Genomic DNA, 9,726 nt, shown 5'->3' with positions numbered 1-9,726 from the left:
CCAATGCCTCCAATTTAAAATTCTCATATTCGTATTTTAATCCATTCATGACCGAGCCTTTCCTTATCTCTGTATCCGATTTCAGCCCGAAAACCTGTGCATTTACCATGTCCTCCTCACAATTGTGTTGTGCGTTCAGAACTCTCAAAGGAATACACATCCTGACTTTGTGTAAGAGGCAACATCAAAGTCAACTACCAGCAAGAATAATTAGCCTATTAACGATATCATTAAACTCCAATCTAGCACCAGAACAGCCTCTTAGCTGCCATTTGTGTACAAGCTATTCTAGCCTGTGCTGCAGTGTTTTTCTGGGTTGAGATCTAAAGCTTTTCTTCCATTTCAGTTCCACAGATGTTTGGTGAAATGAAAGCGTCAGTGGCTGATTTCAAGATGGACCTTTCCCAGATAAAGAGTAACAGTAAGTGTTAAATGACATTCATTTAATCTCTAGTCTCTAGTTTTTCGGACGATCTGCTCATTCTTCAAGGATTGATCTCTAGTGCATTTGACACTGACGTGTGTTTTGATTGGTTCAAATTTTGAACCAATCAAGTACAAGTAGATTTGATTGGTTCACATTTCCCAGGAACCGATTATGAAAGCATTACAGATTTTTATGCTGTGAACACATTGGGGGAATTCCCAGTGAAGAAAATTAAATAGATAATAAAGGAGTGTACATGTACAGTACAATTAAAATCAATAGATTTTTACAGCACAGGAGGAGGCCATTCAGCCCATCACGTGAGCTGGTTCTCAGAGAGAGCTGTCCACGCTGTCTCTTTCACCTGCCCCTTCTCCATACCCTTCGAAATATTATTTTTGAAATATCTAATCAAGTCCCTTTTAATAGCTGGATTCTGATCTGGATTCAGCTTCCATCACTATTTCTGGTCGGGAATTCCATGTCTTAAAAACAGTTTGCATAAAACAGTTCCGAACCTCTCCCTTCACTGTGTCGGTGATCATCTTCAATTGAGGCCCTCTAGTTCCCAACTCCACAACCAGCGGAAATAGTTTTGCCTGTTTTCTCCTGTGAAAAACTCATAATTCAAAAGCAAAATTGATCTTGCTCTATAAGCAGTGCCACACGATCTACAGTATTGTTCCTCTTTCAGTTACAGGATCGTCTGAGGAGACAAGAGGCTTACTCGCTCAACTTAGGACTGACATTTCACAGCTGAAGGAGAGTAAGTTTAATAACCATCAGAGAGACATTTGATCTCCAATTATTCATACCGGAAACTATCTGAATGCTGACATTGGGATCAGGTGGATTGATAATGTCATGTATGTCGACCATGTATACGAACTGTATAGTCACATAAGGTGTGCCACCAGAGAGCACTGCGTGGGAGACCTGAGGGTCACCTGCATAGGTGTGCAGGGCCCAGTATAAAAGGCTGCCCACCATGCTTGTACCTCACTCTGGAGTTACAATAAATGGGACTAAGGTCACAACAGCACAAGTACAATACTAGACCTCTTGGAGTCATTCATAAGGGTATTAAAAGACATAACAACTGGTGACGAGATTACAAACTTGCATGCAAAAATGACTAACGTTGGTGCATTAGAAAAGTTCTCAGAGGGTGAAGATTGGGAAGCCTTTACGGAGCTCGACCAATATTTCGTAGCAAACGACGTGGTAGGCGATGATCCAGCCACACTGGCAGATAAGCGCAGAGCTATCCTGTTGACCAGTTGTGGGCCCGCGGTCTCTGGCTTCGTCAGGGACTTGTGAGCACCAGAGAAAACAACGATCAAGTCATACGAGGAACTGAAAGTGCTAATTCGGGACCAACCCAAACCAAAGGAGAACATCCTCACGGCCAGGCATCGATTTTATACACACTGCCGCCCCGAGGGCCAGGGAATCGCAAAGTAAGCTGCCGACCTCAGGAGGCTAGCAGGACCGTGTGAATTCGGCGCATCCCTCACCAATGCATTGCGGGACGTCTTCGTAATTGGCATCGGTCATGAGGCCCTTCTTCACAGGCTACTGTCTGCTGAAACCACCGTCACTCTGCAGAAGGCCATCAGCATCAGCCTGGCGTTCATGACCTCAAGCTGCAGCTCCAAGCAGATGATGACTCACTCTCAGGACTCAAACCCGGCAAGTACTGTAACTAGAATTGCGCCTTTCACAGGCAGAACTCTTGAACGTGAATCTGCCCAAGGCAGAGCGTACAGGTCCCCGAGTCCTTTAACTCAGAGTCCGCCGAGGGGTGCAAACGTAAGTCGAGTAGCATATGCTGGCGTTGCAGATGTAATCACAGGGCTCATCAGTGTCGGTTCAGAGACTATGGGCCCAAGTTTCCACATGATTTGCGCCTGATTTTGAGGAGCAACTGGTGGAGAACGGGCTATCTTAGAAATCGCAATTCTCCACATTTTTTTTTCTGCAGTTCTAGTCAGGTAAAACAGTTCTACTTTGGAACAGAATTTTTTCTTCAAAAGGGGGCGTGTCCGGCCACTGACGCCTGATTTGAAAGTTTCCACAGTGAAAACATACTCCAAACTAAAGTAGAATGGAGCAAGTGAAGATTTTTGTTGAACTGAAAAAACCTGTTCTACACATTAAAAAATCAGGCGCAGGTTACAAATTAGGCGTCCAGAACGAGGTGGGGGGGAGGGGGGAAGGGAACTCATTAAATTCTACAATAAATCCTTATTTATACTTCTACAAATATTATACAAATAAATCCAACCTGAATAAACATTTATAAGCAAAGAAAAGATTAAATAAACCATCTTCCTACCTGTGTGAAAGTGCTTCAGGCACGGAGAATTCTGCAGCCGTTCGTTCCCGCGGGAGCGGGGGGAGAAGGGAACAGCCGTTCGTTCCTGTGGAGGGGAGCGGGGGGAATTAAACAGCCGTTTCGTTCCCGCGGGGGGGGGAGGAAGGAGACAGTGAGAAGGCTGCAAGTGCTAATGTGCTTTTATTTAAAAAAATTTAAAAAATTAAACAGCTACAAAGAACTACAAAAATGGCCGAGTGCCAATGTTTTTTTCACACTGAGCATGCGCGAACGCTCCAACGCGCATGCGCAGCGTTGCTGGCAGGAAAGAAAAATAATTTAAATAGTACCCGCCCCCTCCAACTTACAAAATCGGCGCGAGTGTAGGCTCCGCCCCCCTGGGCACCGCGCCAGGCAGACAAGGAGCTGCAGAACGCGCCAGAATTGCGAGTTTTTTTTTAGGCGCCGTTTTAGGCGCGATAAACGGGCGCCCAGCTCGGAGGGGCGCCCGTTTTTTATCGTGTGGAAACTTGGGCCCTATGTGTGCAAAGGTTGCAGCACAAAGGGCCACCTCCAGCGAATGTGCAAAAGAGCTGTGACTCACCACGTGGAAGAGGAGTCAGCAGGTGGCTGTGAATCCAGCACGGATTACGAGGAGATGGCTAAAGAGGCAGTTCAGTCCCAGGACGAAGTGTATGGAGTATATACCTGCACCACAGATTGTCCTCCAGTGATAATGGAAGTTCAGATAAATGGCGTTCCAGTCTTCATGGAAGTGGACACAGGGGGCGAGTCAATTAGTAATGAGCCAGAAAGCCTTTGAGAGGCTATGGAAAGATCAAGCAGAACGACCCAAGCTGGTCCCAGTTCAGGCAAAGCTGCATGACTACACCAAGGAACTGATATCAGTTGTTGGTAGTGCGGATGTAAGTGTATCCCATGATGGCGTGGTGTGCAATTTACCATTGTGGATTGTTTCAGGTGATAGACCAATGCTACTTGGAAGAAGATAGATGAGGAAGATTCATTGGAACTGGGAAGACTTCATCTCTCTAGCGATCGACGTCCCCCGTGCTCAGAGGCAGAGTAAGCCCCCCACCTTCGGTTGGACCAGGCACCGGAGAGCAGATCCGCGCAGCCCCCGAGGCACAGACCGCTCATCACGACTGAGCGGCGATGATCTGGCCGAGACGACCTGAACACACCTTCCCGGTTTCAGTGGCAGGACTCCTGGGGAGGAAGATTGGATCCGAGGGCGCCTTCCCAGCTTCAGTGACAGAATCCCTGGGAAAGAAGATCGCAGCAGTCGAAATCATGGACAGGGAAAAGATGGCGTCCAAACCAAGAGGTGCAGCGCTAATGGAGCAACGACATGTGGTTCTATGCAAGGAAGACGATTGGGATAAAAGTAGTAAGGCCATTTTAAAGGAGACCAGCAACCCGCCATTTTTGAATGAACTGCTTGAAATTGGTAACCCAATGTAAAAGTCCAGCTGTAACGAGCAAAATGTTGTTGAGCGATGTCGGGTGCAAATTGCAATCAGCCAATGTAGCTGGCGAACACTTCACGGTCGTATACAGGTCCAGCGGGCTACCCAATGCTTTAGCCTGCATCCCCGGGACCAGAACGATGTATCATAAAGTGTCCCCACAGCTGACAGAAGTAGACAAGCCGCAAAGTAAACGATCCCTGGAGAGCAGAGGCACCGTTAGAGATACCCTGCCTCAGATCGGTTTAACATTGCAGGCACCCGATGGCATGAACCGCCACAGGACAGAAACAGTAAACTGCGCCTATGCTCACAGTCGGCTACCGTCGCCTACCACCCAGGTGGAAAAGGCGCAGCCCACAACCCCACTCGCCACCACGACAATGCCCAAGAGCGAAGGGTCACCCGCAACGGCTCCTCCGAACGGGACCTGGACCAGCCAGGATCCCAAACTAAAGAGTGCTCACAACGGTGCCCTTAGGAAAGTGAGTCAGCAGTCCCCTGTGAACTGCTAGACAAGACGAGGCAGCCTCACCGTCGCTTAAACAAAATGCTCACTCGCTCAGACCGTTTCCCAGGGAGCAGCAGAGACACTGTTCAAACGAAAAGGACAGGGAGGTCACAGACACATCAGCTGTCTTTGGGCCTGCCCGACACTAGGAGTAACGGCAAGAGCTCCGAGCTCTGGCAACTCGAGCAAAATGAGCTCACCTCACCCACAGACTCACTAGCATGGGACACTGCGTCACCACCAGACGACCCGATCTCATCCGGCCGTGCTGGAACTAGACTGTCCTTGTGTACCTATACTGAGATACCTGTACTGATCATGTAAATGCACCACACAAAAAGAAACGCAACTGTAATCCACCCAACAAATATACCAAGATGTAAATATAAAACCTATGTGATGAACTTGAATGCAACTTGCATGTAACGGGCCAGTAGCATGATCTCTGTGATGGGAGAGAGAATGGAGTTCCAGAACCAGAAACCACTGGGACCTCCACTGGCAACAAATCTCACTACCAACCCACCCAAGCTAGAAGCGACCCTCCAATGGCCAACCAGGAAGAGCAAAGCCCAGGTCACCGTCAATGTACGAGTCAATTTGCATTAAAGACTTGGGGGAGGGGGAGGGGAAGTGATGTTGTGTATGTCGACCATGTATACTAACTGTATAGTTACATCAGGTATGCCACCAGAGGGCACTGCGGTGGGAGACCTGAGGGTCACCTGCATAGGTGTGCAGGGCCCAGTGTAAAAGGCTGCCCACCATACTTGTGCCTCACTCTGGAGTTACAATAACTGGGATTAAGGTCACAACAGCTCAAGTACAATACTAGACCTCGTAGAGTCATTCATAAGAGTATTAAAGACATAACAGATAATACTGCGCAGCTTCTTATCACTGGCTCTGGTTACTAAATACATTTGTATCTAGTGTGATACAACAAACGTTTCTGAACAGTGATAAGGAGATGTGGGTTCTAATCTCTCAAAGTCACCAGACTTTTACAGATTTGCACAGCGGTACAGTTGCTGTACTTTTTGTTTAGAAGGTACCAGGCGGACTGACACTGGTGCAGGGAGTGTGTCGATATGACTGCACATTCTGGTATTGTAGTGCTACTGCTACACATTTCAGCACAGTGGGTTTGGGTGACAGAGGGCGCAGAGGGTCCAGCTATGTAGGAGGCCCGAGGGGCTACACAACCCTCTTGTTCCTCTGACACTTGTGGCTTATCTGACTGTGGGCCTTTGCATTGCTGTTAAGGAGGCCCTGGCTCCATTGGAACCAGACCTACATGGAGGAGAGCATCACGATAACCTGCACTCAGAGGACTCCTCAGTGATTGCTGCAAAAAGCATCAGGGCACAACTCATCACTGAAGCCCTCTCTTCTGTATAACACTGTCTACCTTTGAGACCAGGGCCTGACCTCCTTCTCACACACTTTCAGATTCAGGACCATTCCCTCAATCCACTACCCATCTACAGCATGACAACATGTTAGTCCTCTTGGCCCTATAGCAGCATGCCAATACTCACCAGGAGTGAATGTCAGCACCAGATGAGTGTAAACTGAGGGCCAGTGTTGGAAGAGGTGATTGGTTGCTCCTACTCCTTTAAAAAAGGAGACCGACGAAAAGCAGGAAACTATCGACCGGTTAGCCTAACATCATCATTGGGAAAATGGTGGAGTCCAATATTAAGGAAGCAGTAGCGGGAAATTTGGAAAAGCATAATTCAATCAAGCAGAGTCAGCATGGTTTTATGAAAGAGAAATCATGTTGACAAATTTGCTGGAGTTCTTTGAGAATGTAATGAGCAGGGTGGATAAAGGAGAACCAGTGGATGTGTGTATTTGGATTTCCAGAAGGCATTCGATAAGGTGCCACACAAGATAAAAGTTCACAGGGTTGGGGGTAATATATTATCATGGATAGAGGATCGGCTAACTAACAGAAAACAGAGAGTCGGGATAAATGGGTCATTTTCCATTTGGCAATCAGTAACTAGTGGGGTGCCGCAAGGATTGGTGCTGGGTCCTAAACTATTTACAATCTATATTAATGACTTGGATGAAGTGCAATGTAGCCAAGTTTACTGATGATAAAAGATGGGTGGGAAAGCAAATTGTGAGGAGGACACAAACAATTTACAAAGGGATATAGACAGGCTATGTGAGTGGGCAAAAATTTGGCAGATGGGGTATAATGTAGGAAAATGTGAGGTTATCCACTTGGGCAGAAAAAAAAGAAAAGCAAAGTATAATTTAAATGGAGAAAAATTCCAAAGTGCTACAGTACAGATGGACCTGGGCGGTCCTTGTGCAGGAAACACAAAATGTTTGTGTGCAGGGACAGCAAGTAATCAGGAAGGCAAATGGAATGTTGGTCTTTATTGCAAAGGGGATAGAGTATAAAAGCAGAGAAGTCCTGCTACAACTGTACAGGGTATTGGTGAGGCCATAGCTAGAGTACTGCGTACTGTTTTGGTCTCCGTATTTAAGGAAGGATATACTTGCACTGGAGGCAGTTCAGTGAAGGTTCACTAGGTTGATTCCGGAGATGAGGGGGTTGACTTATGAGGATAGGTTGAGTAGGTTGGGCCTAGACACAGTGGCGTTCAGAAGAATGAAAGGTGATCTTATCGAAACGTGTAAGATTTTGAGGAGGCTTAACAAGGTGGATGCAGAGAGGATGTTTCCACTGATGGGGGAGACTAGAACTAGAGGGCATGATCTCAGAATAAGGGGCCGTCCATTTAAAACAGATGAGGAGAAATTTCTTCTCTCAGAGGGTTGTAAATCTGTGGAATTCGCTGCCTCAGAGAGCTGTGGAAGCTGGGACATTGAGTAAATTTAAGACAGAAATAGAGTTTGTTAAACAATTAGGAGATAAGGGGTTATGGGGAGTGGATGGGGAAGTGGAGCTGAGTCCATGATCAAATCAGCCATGATCTTATTGAATGGCGGAGCAGGCTCGAGGGGCCGTATGGCCTACTCTTGCTCCTATTTCTTATGTTCTTATGCTCACTCCACTTTCCTGCACTGTCCCCATAACCCCTCATTCTCTTAATATCCAAAAATCTATCGCTCTCTGTCTTGAATATACTCAAACACTGAGCATACATAGCTCTCTGAGGTAGAGAGTTCCAAAGATTCACCACCCTCTGAGTGATGAAATTTCTCCTCAGCTTAGTCCTTAATGACTGACCCCTTATTCTGAGACTGTGACCCCTAGTTCTGGACTCCCCAGCCAGTGGAAACATCCTCCCTGCATCTACCCTGTCAAGCCCCTTAAGAATATTGTATGTTTCAATGAGATCACCTCTCATTCTTCTCTACTCGAGAGAATACAGGCCAGTCTACTCAATCTCTCCTCATAGTACAACTCCCTCATCGCAGGAATCAGTCTGATGAACCTTTGTTGCAGTCCCTTAATGGCAAGTACAGGTAAGGAGACCAAAACTGTACACAATACTCCAGCTGTGGGCTTACCAGTGCCCTATATAATTGCAGTAAGATTTACTCTTATACTCAAATCCTCTTGTAATAAAGGACAACATTTGCTTTCTTAATTGCTTGCTTTACCTACATGTTAACTTTCAGTGATTCGTGTACAAGGACACCCAGGTCCCTCTGAACACCAACATTTCCCAATCTTTCACTCTTTAAAAAATACTCTGCTTTTCTATTTTTCCAACTAAAGTGATGGGCCCCGAAATTTAGTACCGCTGGCAAGCTGGTGCTCCCCCCATCTTTTTGTGGCCATTAGCGTCAACAATTTTTCATTGCTGGGCCATGCCATATTCAGCTCCAAAAATAAACAAATGGGTTCCAGCGCTAAATAACCCTTCCAAAGTGGATTTTTCAGCGGCATGGCTGTCATAAGTTGATCGTTCTCACCACTGAGAAATGCAGCATGCAGGAAAGGGTTTCGAATGAGCCAACTGCTCCCTGGTCTTTTTAAAGGACAGGGTTTGCAGCAAGGCTCTGAGGGGGGGAGGAGTTTGGAAGGATGGCTGGTGTAAGAGGTGCAAGGAGAGCGAACAGGTTCACTGATATGGAGCTGGAGACACTGATGGACGGTGTGGAGGACAGAAGAATAATGTTTCCTGACGTGGGGAGACCTGGCAGACCGCCAGTACATAATGCTAAGAGGGAGATTGCAGAGGAGGTGTCAGGCACCTCCAGATATGTGATGACGCCCTCTCCCAGGAGGGTGCTGGCCAGTGTGCACCCGGCCCTTCCAGGATGGCGATGGGTCGTCGCCTCCTAGCTCTGGGGCGATAGGGATCCTCCTCCTGAGATGGTACTGCTGGCTCGACCTCCAGCGGCTGTCCCTTCATGACGGCCAGGTTATGCAGCATGCAGCAGACCACGACAATGATGGAGACGCTTTGAGGAGAGTACTGCAAGGTGCCACAGAGCTGTCCAGGCACCGGAACCTCTGCTTAAGGATGCCTATGCACTGCTCGATGATATACCCAGTGGCACAATGAGTGTCATTGTATGCATACTCTGGCACTGTCCTGGGGTTCCGCAGTGGAGTGAGCAGCCAAGTGGACAGGGAATATCCCTTGTCCCCAAGCAGCCAACTGCAATCCTAACTCGGGCCTGTCAAGACGTCGGGCACACTGTCTGACACAGAACGAACTAATCATGGCTGCTGCCTCCCTTGCCCACTGCCTCTCTGCACGGCCTTCTCCTGCGTGCCGCCCTGCTTCAGAGCAGGTGTACCAGATGTCACCCACCCAACATTTCTCCCATCCTCAGGGTGAGACCTGCCAAGCAGATCTCTGCAGTCCACAGGCCTCCACTGAAGAGTCAGACTTGAAAGCTGTACAAAAGTACAGGGGTATGTGCAAACCTCCTGAGCAGCACTCAGCAGGTTTAATGGAGCCAAAACAATTAATGAAACTAAACATGAAAAGATAAATACAGTGGTTGATGTAGTTGTTATGTCCCAGGATGCTCTGATAAT

General features: G+C 47.4%; 1 long non-coding RNA gene across 1 annotated transcript in view; it reads left to right on the top strand.

Annotated features, from left to right (window-relative positions):
- The first annotated feature begins 1,125 nt into the window (after positions 1-1,125).
- The window catches only part of LOC139244055 (uncharacterized), a 52,912-nt gene continuing 44,311 nt past the window's right edge, over positions 1,126-9,726 (top strand). The window contains exon 1 of the long non-coding RNA XR_011589852.1: positions 1,126-1,193. This is a non-coding gene — a long non-coding RNA (uncharacterized lncRNA). The remainder of the gene's footprint in view (positions 1,194-9,726) is intronic.

Source organism: Pristiophorus japonicus, unplaced genomic scaffold (genome assembly GCF_044704955.1).
Source record: "Pristiophorus japonicus isolate sPriJap1 unplaced genomic scaffold, sPriJap1.hap1 HAP1_SCAFFOLD_201, whole genome shotgun sequence".
Lineage (NCBI taxonomy): Eukaryota > Metazoa > Chordata > Chondrichthyes > Pristiophoridae > Pristiophorus > Pristiophorus japonicus.
Note: the sequence above shows the minus strand (reverse complement) of the source record. Positions and strands in the feature narration are given on the sequence as shown.